Below are 27,648 nucleotides of genomic sequence, written 5' to 3' on the forward strand. Positions count from 1 at the left end.
CATGTCTCTGCTGGGTTACACTACAGTACAGCACTGACAGGTGTGTTGAATGACAACTACCCCCCTTTGTTCCATCATGTCTCAGGAGGGTTACCCAGTACTGACCTGGTGTGTTGAATGTACAACTACCCCCCTTTTGTTCCATCATGTCTCTGCTGGGATGGGGGTTACACACAGTACTGTTACCCTGTGTGTTGAATGACAACTACCCCCCTTTTGTTCCATCAGTACTGTTCTGCTGGGAGGGGTTCACAGCAGCACTGACAGGTGTGTTTGACAACTACCCAGTACTTTTGTTACCCTGCTGGGAGGGGTTCACTGCAGTACTGTTACCCATGGTGTGTTGAATGACAACTACAGTACTGTTACCTGTAGACCAGTTAACACTACAGACAGATGAATGAGGAGACATACAGTACTGTTACCATAGATGAATACTGTAAACGTTTAATTATATTTGATGACACCTTACAGGCACCAGTGGAGTAGCTGTATAAACCACACCCCTCCACAAACACACCTTCTCCGATGTTGGTTTACAAAGTGGTACTTATTTAAATTAGGTCACAGGAGATGTCATCAAGTTACCATTGGTGTATTAAAAATGAGAGTTAGGGTGATGTCACAAGCGGTACTTATTTAAATGGTGAGAGACCAACCTTGATCAATGTAGGAGAAACACTCATTTTTTCATACTTTGGTCATCATATTTTGATCTGGTTTCATCCAAATATCATAAAATTTCATGAAAAACACGACTGTTCATGACCTTTAAGTATCCTCGGCATAGTGGCAGTTAAGACGTTTCTCTGCCCCTGAAACAAAGTCTATAAACTCCTCTGTGTAAAGCTGTAGTGGTGGAGGCCAATCCAGTCCTGCGTGGTCAGTCAGGGTCAATCAGACCCAGCATGGCTGTATTTCAGCAGGGTCATCTCCTCTTTCTGTCATCAGCTGCTTGTCCCTGGTTCTGTCTGTGCTAACTATCCATTCTGCTGCAGCCCGTCCAGTTGGAGGTGGTTCTGGCTGTAGAGCTTGATAAGGGCTCCGGGAAGCAGGGCCACACAGGCGATGGCCAACAGTAAAATCAGCGTCCCCAGGAGAAGATATCGCTCCAGGGAAGAGATCTCTGACAGGATGGAGCGGTCCTCACGCAGATGAAGTTATATGGGATCAGACCTGATGACGGAGAGACTGGGTTAGACCTCCTAGATAAACACTAGACCTGATGAAGGAGAGACTGGGTTAGACCTCCTAGATAAACACTAGACCTGATGAAGGAAGGAGAGACTGGGTTAGACCTCCTAGATAAACACTAGACCTGATGAAGGAGAGACTGGGTTAGACCTCCTAGATAAACACTAGACCTGATGAAGGAGAGACTGGGTTAGACCTCCTAGATAAACACTAGACCTGATGAAGGAGAGACTGGGTTAGACCTCCTAGATAAACACTAGACCTGATGACGGAGAGACTGGGTTAAACCCTCCTCCAGATAAACACTAGACCTGATGACGGTTACAAAGGGTTAGACCTCCTAGATAAACACTAGACCTGATGAAGGAGAGACTGGGTTAGACCTCCTAGATAAACACTAGACCTGATACGGAGAGACTGGTTAGACCTCCTAGATAAACACTAGACCTGATGAAGGAGAGGACAGACTGGGTTAGACCTCCTAGATAAACACTAGACCTGATGAAGGAGAGGAGAGACTGGGTTAGACCTCCTAGATAAACACTAGACCTGATGAAGGAGAGACTGGGTTAGACCTCCTAGATAAACACTAGACCTGATGAAGGAGAGACTGAGTTAGACCTCTAGATAAACACTAGACCTGATGACGGAGAGACTGAGTTAGACCTCCTAGATAAACACTAGACCTGATGAAGGAGAGGAGAGACTGGGTTAGACCTCCTAGATAAACACTAGACCTGATGACGGAGAGACTGGGTTAGACCTCCTAGATAAACACTAGACCTGATGAAGGAGAGACTGGGTTAGACCTCCTAGATAAACACTAGACCTGATGAAGGAGAGACTGGGTTAGACCTCCTAGATAAACACTAGACCTGATGAAGGAGAGACTGGGTTAGACCTCCTAGATAAACACTAGACCTGATGAAGGAGAGACTGGGTTAGACCTCCTAGATAAACACTAGACCTGATGAAGGAGAGGAGAGACTGGGTTAGACCTCCTAGATAAACACTAGACCTGATGAAGGAGAGACTGGGTTAGACCTCCTAGATAAACACTAGACCTGATGAAGGAGAGACTGGGTTAGACCTCCTAGATAAACACTAGACCTGATGACGGAGAGACTGGGTTAGACCTAGATAAACACTAGACCTGATGAAGGAGAGACTGAGTTAGACCTCCTAGATAAACACTAGACCTGATGAAGGAGAGACTGAGTTAGACCTCCTAGATAAACACTAGACCTGATGAAGGAGAGGAGAGACTGGGTTAGACCTCCTAGATAAACACTAGACCTGATGACGGAGAGACTGAGTTAGACCTCCTAGATAAACACTAGACCTGATGAAGGAGAGGAGAGACTGGGTTAGACCTCCTAGATAAACACTAGACCTGATGAAGGAGAGACTGAGTTAGACCTCCTAGATAAACACTAGACCTGATGAAGGAGAGACTGGGTTAGACCTCCTAGATAAACACTAGACCTGATGAAGGAGAGGAGAGACTGGGTTAGACCTCCTAGATAAACACTAGACCTGGGAAGGAGAGACTGAGTTAGACCCCTAGATAAACACTAGACCTGATGACGGAGAGACTGAGTTAGACCTCCTAGATAAACACTAGACCTGATGAAGGAGAGGAGAGACTTGGTTATACCTAGATAAACACTAGACCTGATGAAGGAGAGGAGGGACTGGGTTAGACCTCCTAGATAAACACTAGACCTGATGAAGGAGAGGAGAGACTGGGTTAGACCTCCTAGATAAACACTAGACCTGATGAAGGAGAGGAGAGACTGGGTTAGACCTCCTAGATAAACACTAGACCTGATGAAGGAGAGGAGAGACTTGGTTATACCTAGATAAACACTAGACCTGATGAAGGAGAGGAGGGACTGGGTTAGACCGCTGAGCTAAAGGCGATATGGGAGGAGGGAGAGTGCGGAACATTAAATGTGGACATGATCTGGTAATTAATGACATCTGTTGTAGCAGTACTTCAATATAACAAGGGAGAGACTGTGTTAGCCTTCTGAGCTAAAGCCTAGACATTAACTTGGTGAGCTAATGTAAGTCTTCACGTCTTAAGCAAAATGACGTATCATGTCATTCTCAGTAGTATTATATAATAGTCCTGTGTGTTGTGTGGCAGTGCTGCTTCTCACCGATGAGTACGGAGAAGAAGAACATGGAGACAGGGATGTTGAGGATGGGGGACGTCACGTTCAGGAACCAGTTAGGAGTCATGGGGAAGAACCGAAGGAACAGGAGGAAGAAGAACAGACTGCTACGGTTCTCCTCCACCTGACAGAGAGGGAAGGGAATGGGGAGAGGGCATGGGAGAGAGGGAAGGAAAGAGAGGAGGAGGGAGAGAGGGAAGGAAGGAGAGGGCATGGGAGAGGAGGGGAGGAAGGAGAGGGCATGGGAGAGGAGGAGGGGAGAGAGGGCATGGGAGAGGAGGGAGGGAGAGAGGGAAGGAAGGAGAGGGCATGGGAGGGAGGAGGGAGAGGAGGAGGGAGAGAGGGCATGGGAGAGGAGGAGGGAGAGGGGGAAGGAAGGAAGGAGAGGGCATGGGAGAGAGGAGGGAGAGAGGGCATGGGAAGGAGGAGGAGGGAGAGAGGGCATGGGAGAGGAGGAGGGAGAGAGGGGAAGGAAGGAGAGGGCATGGGAGAGAGGAGGTAGAGAGAGGGTGGGAGAATGAAGGAGGTAGAGAGGGAGGGTGGGAGGAGGTAGAGCGGGAAGGAGAGAGGAGGAGGTAGAGAGATGGTGGGAGAACGAAGGAGGTAGAGAGGGGGCGGGGGGGAGAGGAGGTAGAGAGGGGTGGGAGAATGGATGAGGTAGAGAGGGAAGGAGGGGGTGGGAGAACGGATGAGGTAGAAAGGGAAGGAGGGGGTGGGAGAACGGATGAGGTAGAGAGGGAAGGAGAGAGGAGGAGGTAGAGAGGGAGGGTGGGAGAACGGATGAGGTTGAGAGGGAAGGAGGGGGGGTGGGAGAATGGATGAGATAGATGAGATATGTTTCCCTTGTCACTGTTTATGTATTCCTATTGATCGGTTGAATTTACATATCAATAATGTGTTATGTCATAGGTCATGCTTGCAGATAGGGGGAGGTCACATTCTGAAATAGTGCATTTTATACATTATATAATTCTAGGGCCTTTTATTGTCCCCCAGCACAAGGTGCACATTTGTAATGATCATGCTGTTTTAATCAGCTTGTTGATATGCCACACCTGTCAGGTGGATGGATTATCTTGGCAAAGGAGAAATGCTCACTAACAGGGTTATAAACAAATATGCGTAGAACATTTGAGAAAAATAAGCTTTTCGTGCAGTATGGAAAATGTCTGGGATCTTATTTCAGCTCATGACACTTTACATGTTGTGTTTATATTTTAGTTCAGTGTATATTTGTGTACAGTACCTGTTAGATATTGGTGGCTTCCTGGGATGCACTTTTCTATAAGAGAGAGTTACCCAGCATGCTCTAATTCAGTTATTTCCATGCCAACAGACGATTCACAAATCTGCAGCGATCAACATACTGTTGTCCTGAACATGTGTTTCCTGGTGTCTATTAATCACCAATCAACTGGGACCGCTGGCTGGACAGTCTTTTCTTTACAAACCAAAAACCCAAGAGAGTTACGAAGTACGATCACATCTGGTACACTGGTGATCAGACCAGTCTTCTGCTTCTCACTGGTCATCTGTTATACTGTCTGCACTGTTATACTGGTGATCAGACACTGTTATACTGGTGATCAGACACTGTTATACTGGTGATCAGACCAGTCTTCTGCTTCTCACTGGTCATCTGTTATACTGTCTGCACTGTTATACTGGTGATCAGACACTGTTATACTGGTGATCAGACACTGTTATACTGGTGATCAGACCAGTCTTCTGCTCCTCACTGGCCCTCTGTTACACCTGTCTAACCTAATGTGTAAGCCAAGGACACTGTAAGAGGACACACACCCCTCTAGTCTATCTTTAGAGAATTGTAATCAATTCTCCAACAACCCCATGGTACTGTAGTCCTCCTCCAACCCCCAGTCCTCCTCCAACAACCCCATGGTACTCCTCCTCCAACCCCCCAGTCCTCCTCCAACAACCCCATGGTACTGTACCCCCCAGTCCTCCCCCCCCCAGTCCTCCTCCAACAACCCCATGGTACTGTACCCCCCCCAGTCCTCCTCCAACAACCCCATGGTACTGTACCCCCAGTCCTCCTCCAACAACCCCATGGTACTGTACCCCCCGTCCTCCTCCAACAACCCCATGGTACTGTACCCCCCCCCCCCAGTCCTCCTCCAACAACCCCATGGTACTGTACCCCCCCCCAGTCCTCCTCCCCCCCAGTCTTCCTCCAACAACCCCATGGTGCTGTACCCCCCCCCCCCCCAGTCCTCCTCCAACAACCCCATGGTACTGTCCTCCTCCAACAACCCCCCCCCAGTCCTCCTCCAACAACCCCATGGTACTGTGAAGTGGAACAACATACTCTGTCTCTCTGTCACACCTTGTTCTGCAGCATGTCCACCTTGTCAGGGAACAGGCGTGTGACGTAGCTCTTCCCGAAGGCAGCAGAGAGCAGGTAACAGAAGGTAGAGCCGGTGGTGGTCAGAAGACAGGCCAGGACCAGACCCTGCCATGGACCAAACAGCGCCCCCGCCAGCATGTTCTGGGAAGCACAGGGATGATGAGCAATGCTGAGCAGGAAAAAGTACCCAATTGTCATACTTGAGTAAAAGTAAAGATACTTAATAGAAAATGACTCAAGTGAAAGACACCCAGTAAAATACTACTTGAGTAAACGTCAAAAGTATATGATTTTTAAATATACTTAAGTACCAAAAGTTAACTGAAAACATAAATCATTTCAAAATGTTTATATTAAGCAAACCAAAAAACACAATGTTCTAGTTTGTTTATCTACAGATAGCCAGGGGTCACTCTCCAACACTCCCACTCTCCCACACTCTGACACTCCAACACTCCCACACTCCAACACTCCCACACTCCAACACTACCACATTATTTACAAATGAAGCATGCCTGTTTAGTGAGTCCGCCAGATCAGAGGCAGTAGGGATGACCAGGGATGTTCTCTGTTTAGTGAGTCCGCCAGATCAGAGGCAGTAGGGATGACCAGGGATGTTCTCTGTTTAGTGAGTCCGCCAGATCAGAGGCAGTAGGGATGACCAGGGATGTTCTCTGTTTAGTGAGTCCGCCAGATCAGAGGCAGTAGGGATGACCAGGGATGTTCTCTGTTTAGTGAGTCCGCCAGATCAGAGGCAGTAGGGATGACCAGGGATGTTCTCTGTTTAGTGAGTCTGCCAGATCAGAGGCAGTAGGGATGACCAGGGATGTTCTCTGTTTAGTGAGTCCGCCAGATCAGAGGCAGTAGGGATGACCAGGGATGTTCTCTGTTTAGTGCGTGAATTGGACCATTTTCCTGTCCTGCTAAGCATTCAACATGTAACTAATACTTTTGGGTGTCAGGGAAAATGTGTGGAGTAAAAAAGTACATCATTTTCTTTAGGAATGTTTTGAAATAAAAGTTGTCAAAAAATATAAATAGTAAAGTACAGATACCCCCAAAAACTACTTAAGTAATACTTCAAAGTATTTTTAGTTAAGTACTTTACACCCCTACTGGTGAGGGTCGGGAGGCTGTTCTGACCATGGATGGAGGTTCTGGTCTTAGGGTCATAGGTTCATGGAAACTGTGTGTGTTCCATGGATGGAGGTTCTGGTCTTTAGGGTCATAGGTTCATGGAAACAAAGTGTGTGTTCCATGGATGGAGGTTCTGGTCTTAGGGTCATAGGTTCATGGAAACAAAGTGTGTGTTCCATGGATGGAGGTTCTGGTCTTAGGGTCATAGGTTCATGGAAACAAAGTGTGTGTTCCATGGATGGAGGTTCTGGTCTTTAGGGTCATAGGTTCATGGAAACAAAGTGTGTGTGTTCCATGGATGGAGGTTCTGGTCTTAGGGTCATAGGTTCATGGAAACAAAGTGTGTGTTCCATGGATGGAGGTTCTGGTCTTAGGGTCATAGGTTCATGGAAACAAAGTGTGTGTGTTCCATGGATGGAGGTTCTGGTCTTAGGGTCATAGGTTCATGGAAACAAAGTGTGTGTTCCATGGATGGAGGTTCTGGTCTTAGGGTCATAGGTTCATGGAAACAAAGTGTGTGTTCCATGGATGGAGGTTCTGGTCTTAGGGTCATAGGTTCATGGAAACAAAGTGTGTGTTCCATGGATGGAGGTTCTGGTCTTAGGGTCATAGGTTCATGGAAACAAAGTGTGTGTGTTCCATGGATGGAGGTTCTGGTCTTAGGGTCATAGGTTCATGGAAACAAAGTGTGTGTTCCATGGATGGAGGTTCTGGTCTTAGGGTCATAGGTTCATGGAGACAAAGTGTGTGTTCCATGGATGGAGGTTCTGGTCTTTAGGTTCATGGAAACAAAGTGTGTGTTCCATGGATGGAGGTTCTGGTCTTTAGGGTCATAGGTTCATGGAAACTAAGTGTGTGTTCCATGGATGGAGGTTCTGGTCTTAGGGTCATAGGTTCATGGAAACAAAGTGTGTGTTCCATGGATGGGTGTAATGTTAGTCTCTCTTACCAGGAAGGAGGAGCCAGGGATGGCGAAGGACTGTTTGTAGATGTAGGCACTACAGAACAGCAGCACCACGTAGCCTGTGTGTTCTGTCTTATAGAACTGCAGCATCTCAGCCAGCTCCCTCAGCTCATCCAGGTCCGACGGGAACTTCAGTCTGGAAGGAAACAAACACCAGCAACATCAGATAACATGGTTCCTAGTACTAGTGTCAGATTTAGACCTAAATATTGTCACCTAGTTACTGTTTGCACCAGGGGATTATTATTATTATTTTCAAACGGGAATTGAGGACACTGAGGACAGAGCATTTAAGGTAACACAGGCGAAGGCCATAGGAAGGGTTATAGGTCATAGGAAGGGGTTGTAGGTCATAGGAAGGGGTTGTAGGTCATAGGACGGGGTTATAGGTCATAGGACGGGGTTATAGGTCATAGGAAGGGGTTATAAGTTATAGGAAAGGGTTATAAGTTATAGGAAGGGGTTATAGGTTATAAATTCTCAAAAGGGGTTATAGGTCATAGGAAGGGGTTATAGGTTATAAATTCTAAAAAGGGGTTATAGGTCATAGGAAGGGGTTATAAGTTATAGGAAGGGGTTATAGGTTACAGGAAGGGTTTATATGAAGGGGTTATAGGTTATAAATTCTAAAAAGGGGTTATAGGTCATAGGAAGGGGTTATAGGTTATAGCCAGCCATAGTACACACAGTACAGACATACTACGGCTGTATATGCATATACTATGTCTGTGTGTACTACAGCCGTAGTATATACAGCCATAGGATATACAGCCATAGGATATACAGCCATAGGATATACAGCCATAGTATATACAGCCATAGTATATACAGCCATAGTATACACAGCCATAGTATATACAGCCATAGGATACACAGCCATAGGATATACAGCCATAGGATACACAGCCATAGTACAGACAGCCATAGGATATACAGCCATAGTATATACAGCCATAGGATATACAGCCATAGTATATACAGCCATAGTATACACAGACATAGGATATACAGCCATAGGATATACAGCCATAGTATATACAGCCATAGTATATACAGCCATAGTATATACAGCCATAGTATACACAGCCATAGGATATACAGCCATAGTATATACAGCCATAGTATATACAGCCATAGGATATACAGCCATAGTATACACAGCCATAGGATATACAGACATAGGATATACAGCCATAGTATACACAGCCATAGTATATACAGCCATAGGATATACAGCCATAGTATACACAGCCATAGGATATACAGACATAGGATATACAGCCATAGTATATACAGCCATAGTATATACAGCCATAGGATATACAGCCATAGTATACACAGCCATAGGATATACAGACATAGGATATACAGCCATAGTATACACAGCCATAGTATATACAGCCATAGGATATACAGCCATAGTATACACAGCCATAGGATATACAGACATAGGATATACAGCCATAGTATACACAGCCATAGGATACACAGCCATAGGATATACAGCCATAGGATACACAGCCATAGGATATACAGCCATAGGATATACAGCCATAGTATATACAGCCATAGGATATACAGCCATAGGATACACAGCCATAGGATATACAGCCATAGGATATACAGCCATAAGATATACAGCCGTAGTACACACAGCCATAAGATATACAGCCATAGGATATACAGCCATAGGATACACAGCCATAGGATATACAGCCATAGTATACACAGCCATAGTATATACAGCCATAGTATATACAGCCATAGTATATACAGCCATAGTATACACAGCCATAGTATATACAGCCATAGTATATACAGCCATAGTATACACAGCCATAGTATATACAGCCATAGTATACACAGCCGTAGTATATACAGCCATAGTATATACAGCCATAGTATATACAGCCATAGTATACACAGCCATAGTATATACAGCCATAGTATACACAGCCATAGTATACACAGCCATAGTATACACAGCCATAGGATATACAGCCATAGGATATACAGCCATAGGATACACAGCCATAGGATATACAGCCATAGTATACACAGCCATAGTATATACAGCCATAGTATATACAGCCATAGTATACACAGCCATAGTATACACAGCCATAGGATATACAGCCATAGGATATACAGCCATAGTATACACAGCCATAGTATATACAGCCATAGTATACACAGCCGTAGTATATACAGCCATAGTATACACAGCCATAGGATATACAGCCATAGTATATACAGTCATAGTATATACAGCCATAGTATACACAGCCATAGTATATACAGCCGTAGTATATACAGCCATAGTATACACAGCCATAGGATACACAGCCGTAGTATATACAGCCATAGTATATACAGTCATAGTATACACAGCCATAGGATACACAGCCATAGGATACACAGCCATAGGATACACAGCCATAGTATATACAGCCATAGGATACACAGCCGTAGTATATACAGCCATAGTATACACAGCCATAGGATACACAGCCGTAGTATATACAGCCATAGTATACACAGCCATAGGATATACAGCCATAGGATACACAGCCATAGTATATACAGCCATAGTATACACAGCCATAGGATACACAGCCGTAGTATATACAGCCATAGTATACACAGCCATAGGATATACAGCCATAGGATATACAGCCATAGGATATACAGTCATAGTATACACAGCCATAGGATATACAGTCATAGTATATACAGCCATAGTATATACAGTCATAGTATACACAGCCATAGGATATACAGCCATAGGATATACAGCCATAGGATATACAGTCATAGTATACACAGCCATAAGATATACAGCCGTAGTATATACAGCCGTAGTATATACAGCCATAGTATATACAGCCATAGGATATACAGCCATAAGATATACAGCCGTAGTACACACAGCCATAAGATATACAGCCATAGGATACACAGCCATAAGATATACAGCCATAGGATATACAGCCATAGGATACACAGCCATAAGATATACAGCCATAGGATATACAGCCATAGGATACACAGCCATAAGATATACAGCCGTAGTACACACAGCCGTAGTATATACAGCCATAGGATATACAGCCATAGTATACACAGCCATAGTATACACAGCCATAGGATATACAGCCATAGTATATACAGCCATAGGATATACAGCCATAGGATATACAGCCATAGGATATACAGCCATAGGATATACAGCCATAGGATATACAGCCATAGTATACACAGCCATAAGATATACAGCCGTAGTACACACAGACATAGTATACACAGCCATAGGATATACAGCCATAGTATATACAGCCATAGTATACACAGCCATAAGATATACAGCCATAGGATATACAGCCATAGTATACACAGCCATAGTATACACAGCCATAAGATATACAGCCATAAGATATACAGCCATAGTATACACAGCCATAAGATATACAGCCATAGGATATACAGCCATAGTATACACAGCCATAAGATATACAGCCATAGTATACACAGCCATAAGATATACAGCCATAGGATACACAGCCATAGTATATACAGCCATAGTATACACAGCCGTAGTATATACAGCCATAGTATATACAGCCATAGTATACACAGCCATAAGATATACAGCCATAAGATATACAGCCATAGGATATACAGCCATAGTATACACAGCCATAAGATATACAGCCATAGTATACACAGCCATAAGATATACAGCCATAGGATACACAGCCGTAGTATATACAGCCATAGTATACACAGCCGTAGTATATACAGCCATAGGATATACAGCCATAGTACAGACAGCCATAGTATACACAGCCATAAGATATACAGCCATAGTATACACAGCCATAGGATATACAGCCATAGGATATACAGCCATAGTATACACAGCCATAGTATATACAGCCATAGTATATACAGCCATAGGATATACAGCCATAGTATACACAGCCATAGTATATACAGCCATAGTATACACAGCCATAGTATACACAGCCATAGGATATACAGCCATAGTATATACAGCCATAGGATACACAGCCATAGTATATACAGCCATAGTATACACAGCCATAGGATATACAGCCATAGTATACACAGCCATAGGATATACAGCCATAGTATATACAGCCATAGTATATACAGCCATAGTATACACAGCCATAGGATATACAGCCATAGGATATACAGCCATAGTATATACAGCCATAGTATACACAGCCATAGTATATACAGCCATAGTATATACAGCCATAGGATATACAGCCATAGGATACACAGCCGTAGTATACACAGACATAGTATACACAGACATAGTATACACAGCCATAAGATATACAGCCATAGGATATACAGCCATAGGATACACAGCCATAAGATATACAGCCGTAGTACACACAGACATAGTATACACAGCCGTAGTATATACAGCCATAGTATATACAGCCATAGTATATACAGCCATAGGATATACAGCCATAGGATATACAGCCGTAGTACACACAGACATAGTATACACAGCCGTAGTATATACAGCCATAGTATATACAGCCATAGGATACACAGCCATAGGATACACAGCCATAGGATACACAGCCATAAGATATACAGCCGTAGTACACACAGCCATAAGATATACAGCCGTAGGATACACAGCCATAAGATATACAGCCATAGGATATACAGCCATAGGATACACAGCCATAAGATATACAGCCATAGGATATACAGCCATAGGATACACAGCCATAAGATATACAGCCGTAGTACACACAGCCGTAGTATATACAGCCATAGGATATACAGCCATAGTATACACAGCCATAGTATACACAGCCATAGGATATACAGCCATAGTATATACAGCCATAGGATATACAGCCATAGGATATACAGCCATAGGATATACAGCCATAGGATATACAGCCATAGTATACACAGCCATAAGATATACAGCCATAAGATATACAGCCATAGTATATACAGCGATAAGATATACAGCCATAGGATATACAGCCATAGTATACACAGCCATAAGATATACAGCCATAGGGTATACAGCCATAGTATACACAGCCATAGGATACACAGCCATAGGATATACAGCCATAAGATATACAGCCATAGTATATACAGCCATAAGATATACAGCCATAGGATATACAGCCATAGTATACACAGCCATAAGATATACAGCCATAAGATATACAGCCATAGGATATACAGCCATAGGATATACAGCCATAGGATATACAGCCATAGTATATACAGCCATAGGATATACAGCCATAGTATACACAGCCATAAGATATACAGCCATAGGATACACAGCCATAGGATATACAGCCACAGGATATACAGCCATAGTATACACAGCCATAAGATATACAGCCATAGGATATACAGCCATAGGATACACAGCCATAGTATATACAGCCATAGGATATACAGCCATAGGATATACAGCCATAGTATATACAGCCATAGTATATACAGCCATAGGATATACAGCCATAGTATACACAGCCATAGTACAGACAGTCATAGTACAGACAGCCGTAGTACAGACAGTCGTAGTACAGACAGCCGTAGTACAGACAGTCGTAGTACAGACAGCCGTAGTACAGACAGTCGTAGTACAGACAGCCGTAGTACAGACAGCCGTAGTTGTAGTCATATAGGGAAGACATAATGCTCAGCCCCAGTCTGCTGGTGTATGACTCGTCTAAACTTGACTCTCTAGAGTATTGGGAATCTGGGGACACCCTAATCTGACATCATAGACAGGTCAAACACAGACTAAAGTGGGCATGACTGGTGCCCGTGTGCAGCATGAGAGAGAGTATGAAACAGGATATGGGACAGAAATAGCGGCTTTTGCTCTGGGATTTCTGCCTCTGCTAGTTTCAATGCTGGAAGTATCAGGCTCCTCAGCCGTGACGCAGACACACGCAAACAGAATGAACCATAAACCATGAAACCTGAGCTGCTGGTATGACATCTAATTGTTGAGCTGTATGGGATGAATGGAAGGCAAAGCCACGGTGGTATTCCTCAGCACATCGTGTCCAGTGTTATGTCCTGGGAGGCACCTCATCAGAACCGTCCGCACACCGTGTCCAGTGTTATGTCCTGGGAGCACCTCATCAGAACCGTGTATCCCCGCACACCGTGTCCAGTGTTATGTCCTGGGTAGCACCTCATCAGAACCGTCCTCACACCGTGTCCAGTGTTATGTCCTGGGTAGCACCTCATCAGAACCGTCCGCACACCGTGTCCAGTGTTATGTCCTGGGTAGCACCTCATCAGAACCGTATCCCCAGCACACCGTGTCCAGTGTTATGTCCTGGGTAGCACCTCATCAGAACCGTCCAGCGTGTATCCCTAGCACCTCAGCACACCGTGTCCAGTGTTATGTCCTGGGTAGCACCTCATCAGAACCTTCCGGTGTGTATCCTCCGCACACCGTGTCCAGTGTTATGTCCTGGGTAGCACCTCATCAGAACCTTCCGGTGTGTATCCCTCCGCACACCGTGTCCAGTGTTATGTCCTGGGTAGCACCTCATCAGAACCTTCCGGTGTGTATCTCTCAGCACACCGTGTCCAGTGTTATGTCCTGGGTAGCACCTCATCAGAACCTTCCGGTCTGTATCTCTCAGGACACCCGTGACCCAGTGTTATCCTCCTGTCCAGGCTGTCATCCACCTCTGGTGTGTTCTCTCAGCAAGTGTACAGTGTTATGTCCTGGGTAGGCACCTCATCAGAACCTTCCGGTGTGGATCCTCAGCAGGAGACCTAGTGTCCAGTGTTATGTCCTGGGTAGCACCTCATCCACCTTCTGGATGTCTGTTCTCTCAGAAGTGTACAGTGTTATGTCCTGGGAGGCACCACATCAGAACCTTCCGGTGTGGACCTCAGGAGACCCCTAGAGACCCAGTGGTGTCCTCCTGTCCATCAGAACCTTCTGGATGTCTGTTCTCTCAGCAAGTGTACAGTGTTATGTCCTGGGTAGCACCACATCAGGACTGTCGGGTGGTGGACCTAGCAGGAGACCCTAGAGACCAGTGGTGTCCTCCTGTCCATCCACCTCTGGATGTCTGTTCTCTAATAGAAGTGTACAGTGGCCTGTAGCACCACACAGGACTGTCAGGGTCGTGAAACTCCTTTATAATTAGGAGGATGAAATATGAGACCAGTGGGCCTCCGTCCATCCAAGGATGTCTGTTCCTGTACAGGCCTTTAGATCAGAGATGTGTGTTCTCATAATTAGGAGGATGAAATATGATGGGACGATGGCATCACGCCAATCAAGACAAGTGTGTCCTGTCCAGGGTTAGATCAGAGCTGTATGTTCTCATACTCATCAGACTGAGGAGGACAGTATTTCAGGCCAAGTGAACCTAAGCAAACCAAGACAAGTGTGTCCTGTCCAGGGTTAGATCAGAGCTGTATGTTCTCATTACTCATCAGACTGAGGAGGACAGTATTTCAGGCCAAGTGAACCTAAGCCAACCAAGAGAGGCCACGGCCAGATCTCCACTGGGGCAGAAACCATAAACATAGGAGAGAAGGTGGGGCTGGATGAGACACACAGGGGTTTAGAGTAGGCCTATAGGAACATAATCTGAAAACAGGAACTACTGTGATATAAACAACACCATCAGGCAACGACAAATACTTTGAGAGAACAGCAACCAGCTGTGACATTTCCTCTGAATTAGCCTACACTGACAAGTCAGGTGTTTGATGATGCCATTTTCATAACTTAAAGTCGTGCGATCGTCTGAGGGAAATGAGATGCTGCCAAACGCAGTGATTATGACAGCACCTCCATGGACTCTGTGCCGTCTGTCAATACACTTATCAACACCATAATCCTACAACAGATAACCACTCTGGGACTTTAATGTTACATTAGATCTATTACATAAATGGTGATGTCACTATGCTATTATTACCCCTAATAAAACACTGTGGACGTCGCTATATATTGACTTATTTGCCAAGTTGTATACGTAAACATGTCCTAGAAAGTGTCATTGTTGCACAAGCAGGCAGCTGCTGTAGCCTATAATTATTATGCTAATAGCAACAACAAAAAAGTCTTGCGACATCTGGCAAATTGTAGCTGTAGATCTGTTGAGGCTGGCTACCTGTACTCTACAACTTCCACGTCCACGTCCCCCTCTGCGCTCTCGTTGTTTAACTCCACCGCATGTCGCCGGTGAAGATGTTGCGGTCCGGGCGGCAGGAAAGTGGACAGGAGATAGAGGTATGACGTTGCCGCTCCTACCACAGATAATAAACCCGAAATGGAGCCCATTGCTACGCGCTACACCGACCTCCTTATCAGAAAGGCTTGTTCGGTGACCGACTCCCGGTGTCGGTGTTGAGAAGTGAACGTCACAGAATAACTTCTGACAGTTGCCCTGTGGTCCTGGAATGCTTCCAACTCTGTCCACTAGAGGGCAGCCTCGTGTTCTCTGGTGGTCAAGTACCAGACCAGACTATTGAGGATCGTTGTCTGGACCTTGAGGTTATAAACTACAGTTGGCTCTCTTCACACCAAAATCTGTTTTTAGGCAACAAGCTTGTTTCTCTGCACTACAACAGACATTGATGAAGGTATTATTATCTGGTTTCTCTGCACTACAACAGACATTGATGAAGGTATTATCTGGTTTCTCTGCACTACAACAGACATTGATGAAGGTATTATCTGGTTTCTCTGCACTACAACAGACATTGATGAAGGTATTATCTGGTTTCTCTGCACTACAACAGACATTGATGAAGGTATTAGACATTGATGAAGGTATTATCTGGTTTCTCTGCACTACAACAGACATTGATGAAGGTATTATCTGGTTTCTCTGCACTACAACAGACATTGATGAAGGTATTATCTGGTTTCTCTGACATTGATGAAGGTATTACTACAACAGACATTGATGAAGGTATTATCTGGTTTCTCTGCATTACACTACAACAGTATTATCTTGGGTTATGATGAAGATATTATCTGGTTTCTCTGCACTACAACAGACATTGATGAAGGTATTATCTGGTTTCTCTGCACTACAACAGCTGGTGTAGGATGAAGGAGTTTTATCTTGTTTTCTCTACAACAGCACTACTACAACAGCTGGTGTATGATGAAGGTATCATTACATTGTTAATAATGTATTACAACACTACAACACCAAGATGTGAAACTGAGTGAAGTTACACTCAGCCACCAGTAGAGGGCAGGCTCATGTACATTACAACATGTGCTTATAGCTTACAGAAACGTACCACCTCTATTGCGAATGCAGATACACTGATTCACCACATTAGTAACCTGATCCCACCAAGGATCCAAAATGACCTCGTGTCTGCCTTGATGTTCACACATCTCCACAGAACCCAGAACGATATGTGACCACTTGGTTAAAGACTCATCAACACGATTTGAAGGGTGCTCAAATCGCTTAAAATAACCCTCATCAAGATCTGTTGTTTGTGCCTAATAGTCTGACATCACATCATTATTACTACAAACAGATGACTCACCTCTCACAGTGGTGCTCATCTAGTACAGTCAGATCAAACATGATTCACTTCTCACAGTGGTGCTCATCTAGTACAGTCAGATCAAACATGATTCACTTCTCACAGTGGTGCTCATCTAGTACAGTCAGATCAAATATGACTCACTTCTCACAGTGGTGCTCATCTAGTACAGTCAGATCAAACATGATTCACTTCCTCACAGTGGTGCTCATCTAGTACAGTCAGATCAAACATGATTCACCTCTCACAGTGGTGCTCATCTAGTACAGTCAGATCAAACATGATTCACTTCCTCACAGTGGTGCTCATCTAGTACAGTCAGATCGAACATGACTCACTTCTCACAGTGGTGCTCATCTAGTACAGTCAGATCAAACATGATTCACTTCCTCACAGTGGTGCTCATCTAGTACAGTCAGATCAAACATGATTCACTTCTCACAGTGGTGCTCATCTAGTACAGTCAGATCAAATATGATTCACTTCCTCACAGTGGTGCTCATCTAGCACAGTCAGATCAAACATGATTCACTTCTCACAGTGGTGCTCATCTAGTACAGTCAGATCAAATATGATTCACTTCCTCACAGTGGTGCTCATCTAGTACAGTCAGATCAAACATGATTCACCTCTCACAGTGGTGCTCATCTAGTACAGTCAGATCAAACATGATTCACTTCTCACAGTGGTGCTCATCTAGTACAGTCAGATCAAACATGATTCACTTCCTCACAGTGGTGCTCATCTAGTACAGTCAGATCAAACATGATTCACTTCTCACAGTGGTGCTCATCTAGTACAGTCAGATCAAACATGATTCACTTCCTCACAGTGGTGCTCATCTAGTACAGTCAGATCAAACATGATTCACCTCTCACAGTGGTGCTCATCTAGTACAGTCAGATCAAATATGATTCACTTCCTCACAGTGGTGCTCATCTAGTACAGTCAGATCAAACATGATTCACTTCCTCACAGTGGTGCTCATCTAGTACAGTCAGATCAAACATGATTCACTTCCTCACAGTGGTGCTCATCTAGTACAGTCAGATCAAACATGATTCACTTCCTCACAGTGGTGCTCATCTAGTACAGTCAGATCAAACATGATTCACCTCTCACAGTGGTGCTCATCTAGTACAGTCAGATCAAATATGATTCACTTCCTCACAGTGGTGCTCATCTAGTACAGTCAGATCAAACATGATTCACCTCTCACAGTGGTGCTCATCTAGTACAGTCAGATCAAACATGATTCACTTCTCACAGTGGTGCTCATCTAGTACAGTCAGATCAAACATGATTCACTTCCTCACAGTGGTGCTCATCTAGTACAGTCAGATCAAATATGATTCACTTCCTCACAGTGGTGCTCATCTAGTACAGTCAGATCAAACATGATTCACTTCTCACAGTGGTGCTCATCTAGTACAGTCAGATCAAATATGATTCACTTCTCACAGTGGTGCTCATCTAGTACACATCAGATCAAACATGATTCACTTCCTCACAGTGGTGCTCATCTAGTACAGTCAGATCAAACATGATTCACCTCTCACAGTGGTGCTCATCTAGTACAGTCAGATCAAATATGATTCACTTCCTCACAGTGGTGCTCATCTAGTACAGTCAGATCAAACATGATTCACTTCCTCACAGTGGTGCTCATCTAGTACAGTCAGATCAAACATGATTCACTCTCACAGTGGTGCTCATCTAGTACAGTCAGATCAAATATGATTCACTTCCTCACAGTGGTGCTCATCTAGTACAGTCAGATCAAATATGATTCACTTCTCACAGTGGTGCTCATCTAGTACAGTCAGATCAAACATGATTCACTTCCCACAGTGGTGCTCATCTAGTACAGTCAGATCAAACATGATTCAATGTGCAGGCAAGATCCTATCATGATTCATTAGTATACAGCATAATAAAACTGAATAGTATATACTGTAACATAGACCTATGAAGTCACACCAAAAACACCTGTCCTTTCTTATCTGAAAATAATAAATCACAAATAAACTCTGGAAACTCACCACAGTGCCGCTAGACAGGATATACGTCGATTGAAACCAAATAGACCTACAAGAAAAGGTGTGTTAACGCCATCTGCTTGAGTTAATGTCTGACCGTTCACAATTACAGTGACATGCCTTTCTTTCCCAGCTCTAAACCCAACAGCCAGTAATTCATGTGCTACTTTAAAAACAACATAAGGTAGAACAAGATGAAGAACACATAAAAGATAACTATTAAGTAAGTAAGCTTCATGTACAGGGTCAGTTCCAATAGCATGTTGACCATGTGCAGGCAGACTGGTGATAGAGGTCGGTATGTACAGGGTCAGTTCCAATAGCATGTTGACCATGTGCAGGCAGACTGGTGATAGAGGTCGGTATGTACAGGGTCAGTTCAATAGCATGTTGACCATGTACAGGCAGACTGGTGATAGAGGTCGGTATGTACAGGGTCAGTTCCATAGCATGTTGACCATGTGCAGGCAGACTGGTGATAGAGGTAGGTATGTACAGGGTCAGTTCCAATAGCATGTTGACCATGTACAGGCAGACTGGTGATAGAGGTAGGTATGTACAGGGTCAGTTCCAATAGCATGTTGACCATGTGCAGGCAGACTGGTGATAGAGGTCGGTATGTACAGGGTCAGTTCCAATAGCATGTTGACCATGTGCAGGCAGACTGGTGATAGAGGTAGGTATGTACAGGGTCAGTTCAATAGCATGTTGACCATGTACAGGCAGACTGGTGATAGAGGTCGGTATGTACAGGGTCAGTTCCAATAGCATGTTGACCATGTGCAGGCAGACTGGTGATAGAGGTTGGTATGTACAGGGGTAAGGTGTCTAGGCATCAGAATATATGATTAACAGAGTAGCCGCAGTGTAAATGATGATGTCATGTGTGTGTGCATGAGTGTCAGTGTGTGTAAAGAGTCCTGCAAGTGCATAGAGACGGTGTGTGTAAAGAGTCCTGTGAGTCTGCATAGAGACAGTGTGTGTATAGAGTCATGTGAGTCTGTATAGAGACAGTGTGTGTGTGTAGAGTCCTGTGAGTCTGTATAGAGACAGTGTGTGTATAGAGTCCTGTGAGTCTGTATAGAGACAGTGGGTGTGTATAGAGTCCTGTGAGTCTGTATAGAGACAGTGTGTGTATAGAGTCCTGTGAGTGTGCATAGAGACAGTGTGTGTAAAGAGTCCTGTGAGTCTGTATAGAGACAGTGTCTGTATAGAGTCCTGTGAGTGTGCATAGAGACAGTGTGTGTATAGAGTCCTGTGAGTCTGTATAGAGACAGTGTGTGTATAGAGTCCTGTGAGTGTGCATAGAGACAGTGTGTGGCTGGAGATTTTCCGGGCGTTCCTCTGACACCGCCTGATATAGAGGTCCTGGATGGCAGGGAGCTCAGCTCCAATGATGTACCGGGTTTTCTGCACCACCCTCTGTAGTGCCATGCGATCCAGGGCGGTGCTGTTGCCATACCAAGCAGCGATGCAGCCAGTCCAGATGCTCTCAACGGTGCAGCTGTAGAACTTTGAGGATTTGAGGGCCCATTCCAAACCTTTTGATGGCCCACTACAAACCTTTTGAGGGCCCATTCCAAACCTTTTGAGGGCCCACTCCAAACCTTTTGAGGGCCCGCTCCAAACCTTTTGAGGGCCCATTCCAAACCTTTTGAAGGCCCATTCCAAACCTTTTGAGGCCCATTCCACACCTTTTGAGGGCCCACTCCAAACCTTTTGAGGGCCCATTCCAAACCTTTTGAGGGCCCATTCCAAACCTTTTGAGGGCCCATTCCAAACCTTTTGAAGGCCCATTCCAAACCTTTTGAGGGCCCATTCCACACCTTCTGAGGGCCCACTCCAAACCTTTTGAGGGCCCATTCCAAACCTTTTGAGGGCCCATTCCAAACCTTTTGAGGGCCCATTCCAAACCTTTTGAGGGCCCATTCCAAACCTTTTGAAGGCCCATTCCAAACCTTTTGAGGGCCCACTCCAAACCTTTTGAGGGCCCACTCCAAACCTTTTGAGGGCCCATTCCAAACCTTTTGAGGGCCCATTCCAAACCTTTTGATGGCCCACTCCAAACCTTTTGAGGGCCCATTCCAAACCTTTGAGGGCCCATTCCAAACCTTTTGATGGCCCATTCCAAACCTTTTGAGGGCCCATTCCAAACCTTTTCAAGGCCCATTCCAAAGGGGGAAGAGTGCCCATTCCACACCTTTTGAGGGCCCTCCATTTAAACTGATTTGATCTGGCCCATTCCAAATAATTGGCATGCAGTTAGGCCCATTCCAAACATTTTGAGGGCCCATTGATGGCCTGTTTTGATTAGGCCCATTCCAAACAGTGTTTATTAATGCCCATTGAGACACCTATCTGAGGGCCCAGTGTTTAAACCTTTTGAGGGCCACAGTTCCAAACCATATTTGAGGGCCCATTCCAAGACCATATTTGAGGGCTAACCATTCCATTAATGTTTTTGAGGGCCCATTCCAAACCTTTAACACAGTGCCCATTCCAGACCTTTTGTGGGCCCACTCCAAACCTTTTGAGGGCCCCTCCAAACCTTTTGAGCCATATGTGTGGGCCACATTCCAAACCATTTTGAGGGCCCATTTTAAATGTTTTTGAGACCATATCTGTGGGCTAAACCTTTTGATTGAGCCCATTCCAAATTTTGCGGCCCATTCCAAATGTTTTTGATGGCCCATTCCAAACAGTGTTTGATGGCTATTCCAAACCTTTTCAACCTCCTGAGGGGAATATGTTGCTCATCAAACAGTGTTCTAGAAGATCTATGTCCTATTTAAACTGATTTAATCTGATTGATATCAAATAATTGGGCTAATGCAGTTAGGAAACATAAAGAATCATTCATGATTGACCATGATGGCCTGTTTTGAAATGAGGTATGAGACCTAACACAGTGTTTATTAATGTTTATTGAGACCATATGTGTGGGCTAACACAGTGTTTATTGAGACCATATCTGTGGGCTAACACAGTGTTTATTGAGACCATATGTGTGGGCTAACACAGTGTTTATTAATTGAGACCATATGTGTGGGCTAACACAGTGTTTATTAATGTTTATTGAGACCATATCTGTGGGCTAACACAGTGTTTATTGAGACCATATATGTGGGCTAACACAGTGTTTATTGAGACCATATGTGTGGGCTAACACAGTGTTTATTGAGACCATATGTGTGGGCTAACACAGTGTTTATTGAGACCATATGTGTGGGCTAACACAGTGTTTATTGAGACCATATCTGTGGGCTAACACAGTGTTTATTGAGACCATATGTGTGGGCTAACACAGTGTTTATTGAGACCATATCTGTGGGCTAACACAGTGTTTATAAATGTTTATTCAGCTTTCAGATAAATGAAAGGCGAAGACGGTAAAGTTGTCAGGGTTTTGTCATAAAGGGGATATTAATGACAAGATCATCATGACTGAGAAGACTTCCTGAAGTGTTGCTGTCCTGGAACAAGCCACTGCTCCTGCCAGAGGACCTTCTCCTCCACTAGATCTAGGATTAGAGCATTTCTCTGACTGTCTGTTGAGAACATCAACATTTCAGAGGCAAGGGAGTTTTTAGAGAAACGCCAAAAAACTGACGCATTTTCTAAGATGGAGACAGTTCTGTGCATGTTGTTACTCTTCCTAGTCGCTCCATGCTGCTAGAAGTCTACAGCGAACATGGAATCTGTTGCCTCTTCTCTACGGCGAGTAATAGAATGTGAATCTATTGACTTCAGGGAGACCTAAAATGAGTCTTATGGATTTGTATATGGAGTTGAACGTGGATAGCAGGAAGCAAAACTCGAAGCTTTCAGATATACACTACTGTGGTCTTCAATCAGAGACCAGTGGATCTAACTAGTCTGGCTGCAGCTATACACTACTGTGGTCTTCAATCAGAGACCAGTGAATCTAACTAGTCTGGCTACAGCTATACACTACTGTGGTCTTCAATCAGAGACCAGTGGATCTAACTAGTCTGGCTGCAGCTATACACTACTGTGGTCTTCAATCAGAGACCAGTGGATCTAACTAGTCTGGCTGCAGCTATACACTACTGTGGTCTTCAATCAGAGACCAGTGGATCTAACTAGTCTGGCTGCAGCTATACACTACTGTGGTCTTCAATCAGAGACCAGTGAATCTAACTAGTCTGGGTACAGCTATACACTACTGTGGTCTTCAATCAGAGACCAGTGGATCTAACTAGTCTGGCTGCAGCTATACACTACTGTGGTCTTCAATCAGAGACCAGTGGATCTAACTAGTCTGGCTGCAGCTATACACTACTGTGGTCTTCAATCAGAGACCAGTGGATCTAACTAGTCTGGCTGCAGCTATACACTACGGTGGTCTTCAAACAGAGACCAGTGGATCTAACTCGTCTGGCTGCAGCTATACATTAGTGTGGTCTTGCTGTCAAATTGCAGCAACTGTATCTAAACAGTGATGTGGGCCAATTCCTCATGCCACAAAGTGAGATTGATTGTGTGTGTGTGTGTGTGTGTGTGTGTGTGTGTGTGTGTGTGTGTGTGTGTGTGTGTGTGTGTGTGTGTGTGTGTGTGTGTGTGTGTGTGTGTGTGTGTGTGTGTGTGTGTGTGTGTGTGTGTGTGTGTAATGCATGCCTGTGTACATGACAATGAGGGAAGAAAGAAGAGAATAACCTCTAACACACTGAACTCTTCTGCTGCAGTGACATACATGGTTCATAGTCTGACTGACTGGTTGTGTTGGGGGAGGAGCTACTTTGTGTTTGATCTATTATTCAAAAGAAGTGGAGATGAACATTGTTAGAATATTAATCTCCAAACCCTCACCACCACTCACTCAATCTGCATATACTTATATAGCTACTGTACTGGGGAACCATCTATACTGTACTGGGGAACCATCTATATATATAGCTACTGAACCCATATATATATATATATATATATATATATATATATATATATATATATATATTAAGCCATTGCTAGGGGAACCCATGTATGTAGAGTTGAAGTCTGAGATTTACATACACCTTAGCCAAATACATTTAAACTCAGTTTTTCACAATTCCTGACATTTAATCCTAGTAAAAAATGTAGGACAGTTAGAATTACCACTTTATTTTAAGAATGTAAATGTCACAATAATAGTAGAGAATGATTTATTTAAACTTGTATTTCTTTCATCACATTCCCAGTGGGTCAGAAGTTTACAAAACTCAATTTTGTAGCATTGCCTTTAAATTGTTTAACTTTGGGTAAAAGTTTAGGTAGCCTTCCACGAACATCCACAATAATTTGGGTGAATTTTGGCCCATTCCTCCTGACAGAGCTAGTGGAGGTTTGTAGGCCTCCTTGCTCACACATGCTTTTTCAGTTCTGCCCACACATTTTCTATAGATTGAGGTCAGGGCTTTGTGATGACCACTCCAATACCTTGATTTTGTTGTCCTTAAGCCATTTTTGCCAAATCTTTGGAAGTATGCTTGGGGTCATTGTCCATTTGGAAGACTAATTTGCAACCAAGCTTTAACTTCCTGACTGATGTCTTGAGACGTTGCTTCAATATTTCCACGTAATTTTCCGCCCTCATGATGCCATCTATTTTGTGAAGTGCACCAGTCCCTCTTGCAGCAAAACATCCCCACAACATGACGCTGCCAGCCCCTTGCTTCACAGTTGGGATGGTGTTCTTCGGCTTGCAAGCGTCCCCTTTTCCCTCCAAACATAACAATGGTCATTATGGCCAAACAGTTATGTTTTTGTTTTCATCGACAAGAGGACATTTCTCCAAAAAGTACGATCTTTGTCCACATGTGCAGTTGCAAACCTTAGTCTGATTTTTTTTTATGGCGGCTTTGGAGCAGTGGCTTCTTCCTTGCTGAGCGGCCTTTTCAGGTTATGTCGATATAGAACTTGTTTACTGTGAATACAGATACTTTTGTACCTGTTTCCTCCAGCATTTTCACAAGGTCCTTTGCTGTTGTTCTGGGATTAATTTGCACAATTCTCACCAAAGTACATTAATCTCTAGGAGACAGAACGCGTCTCCTTCCTGAGCGGTAATAAAGTGAAATAATCTATAAACAATTGTTGGAAAAATGACTTGTGTCATGCTTAAAGTAGATGTCCTAACCGACTTGTCAAAACTATAGTTTGTTTACAAGAAATTTGTGGAGTGGTTGAAAACGAGTTTTAATGACTCCAACCTCAGTGTATGTAAACTTCCGACTTCAACTGTACATACAGTACCAGTCGAAAGTTTGGACACACCTACTCATTGAAGGGTTTCTTTATTTTAACTCTTTTTGACATTGCAAAATGATACTGAAGACATAAAACTATGAAAGGCACACTCCCTGTCTATATAAGGTTCCACAGTTGACAGTGAATGTCAGAGCAAAAACTATAAGCCATGAGGTGGAAGGAATAGTTCATAAGGCTCTGAGACAGCATTGTGTTGAGGCACAGATCTGGGGAAAGGTACCAAAAAATGTATACAGCATTGAAGGTCCCCAAGAACACAGACCTGCCATCATTCTTTAATTAATGGAAGAAGTTTGGAACCACCAAGACTCTTCCTAGATCTGGCCTCCCGGCCAAGCTGAGCAATCGGGGGAGAAGGGCCTTGGTCAGGGAGGTGACCAAGAACCTGATGGTCACTCTGACAGAGCTCCAGATTTCCTCTTTGGAGATGGGAGAATCTTCCAGAAGACCAACCTTCTCTGCAGCACTCCACCAATCTAGCTTTTATGGTAGAGTGGCCAGACAGAAGCCACTCCTCAGTAAAAGGCATATGACAGCCCACTTGGAGTTTGCCAAAAGGCACCTAAAGGACTCTCAGACCATGAGAAACAAGATTCTCTGGTCTGATGAAACCAAGATTAAAATCTTTGGCCTGAAAGCAAGTGTCCAGCCTGGAGAACCCTGGCACCATCCCTATGGTGAAGCATGGTGGTGGCAGCATCATGCTGTGGGGATGTTCATCAGCGGCCGGGACTGGGAGACTAGTCAGGATTAAGGGAAAGATGAACAGAGCAAAGTACAGAGAGATTCTTAATGAAAACCTGCTCCAGAGCTCAGGAACTCAGACTGGGGCAAAAGTTTACCTTCCAACAGGACAACGACACTAAGAACACAGCCAATACAATGCAGGGGATGGCTTTGGGACAAGTCTCTGAATGTCCTTGAGTGGCCCAGCCAGAGCTCGGACTTGAACCCGATCGAAAGCATCTCTGGAGGGACCTGAAAATAGCTGTGCGGTGACGCTCCCCCAAATATAGGTGTGCCAAGCTTGTAGCGTCATAGACTTGAGGCAGTAATTGCTGGCAGAAGTGCTTCAACAAAGTACTGAGTAAAGGATCTGAATACTTACTTAAATGTAATATTTAATATTTTTATTTTAAAAAATGCATTAAATTCTAAAAGCCTGTTCTTGCTTTGTCATTATGGGTTATTGATGAGGGAAAACAATTTAATCCATTTTAGAATAAGGCTGTAATGTAACAAAATGTGGAAAAGTCAAAGGGTCTGAATACATTCTGAAATACTGTATGTGTGTGTATATGCAAGCCTTTCCCCTGCGAACATCGTGTTTATGCTGCCAGCGTACTATGAATAGTTGTACAACGCTGGGGAGGGGAGGTCTCTGACAGATGTCTACGCCAGATGTTGCAGTCACTGGGGAGACAATAAATCACTCAGACGACACTGCGTGTGTGTGTGTGTGTGTGTGTGTGTGTGTGTGTGTGTGCGTGCGTGCGTGCGTGCGTGCGTGCGTGCGTGTGCGTGTGTGTGCTGTGTCTCTCCTCCACATGGGGACATGGCTGGGCGACAGGGCCCGCAGGGAGGCTCTGTTCTGTAAGGAGAAAAGCAGAACAAGTCCCAGCTGCTCTCTATTCTCAGATCCTCAAAGAACCAGGGAACCAGGGCAACCAGTCAACTAGGTTAACCCAGGACAACTAGGCCAGTCAGCTAGGTTAGCAGGACAGCAGGACAAGTCAGCTAGGTTAACCAGGACAACCAGTCAACTAGGTTAGCCAGGACAGCCGGTCAACAGGGCAGCCCGGTCAACTAGGTTAACCAGGACAACCCAGTCAGCTAGGTTAACCCAGGACAGCCAGTCAACTAGGTTAACCCAGGACTAACCAGTCAACTAGGTTAACCAGGGCACAACCA

At 44.3% G+C, this 27,648-nt stretch overlaps 1 pseudogene; it reads right to left on the minus strand.

The window, feature by feature from the left end:
* Positions 1-980: 980 nt before the first annotated feature.
* On the minus strand, positions 981-16,304 carry LOC118379807 (transmembrane protein 41A-B-like; annotated as a pseudogene).
* Between the last annotated feature and the right edge of the window lie 11,344 nt (positions 16,305-27,648).

The sequence above is a fragment of the Oncorhynchus keta genome, unplaced genomic scaffold, assembly GCF_023373465.1.
Source record: "Oncorhynchus keta strain PuntledgeMale-10-30-2019 unplaced genomic scaffold, Oket_V2 Un_contig_7885_pilon_pilon, whole genome shotgun sequence".
Classification (NCBI taxonomy): Eukaryota; Metazoa; Chordata; class Actinopteri; order Salmoniformes; family Salmonidae; genus Oncorhynchus; species Oncorhynchus keta.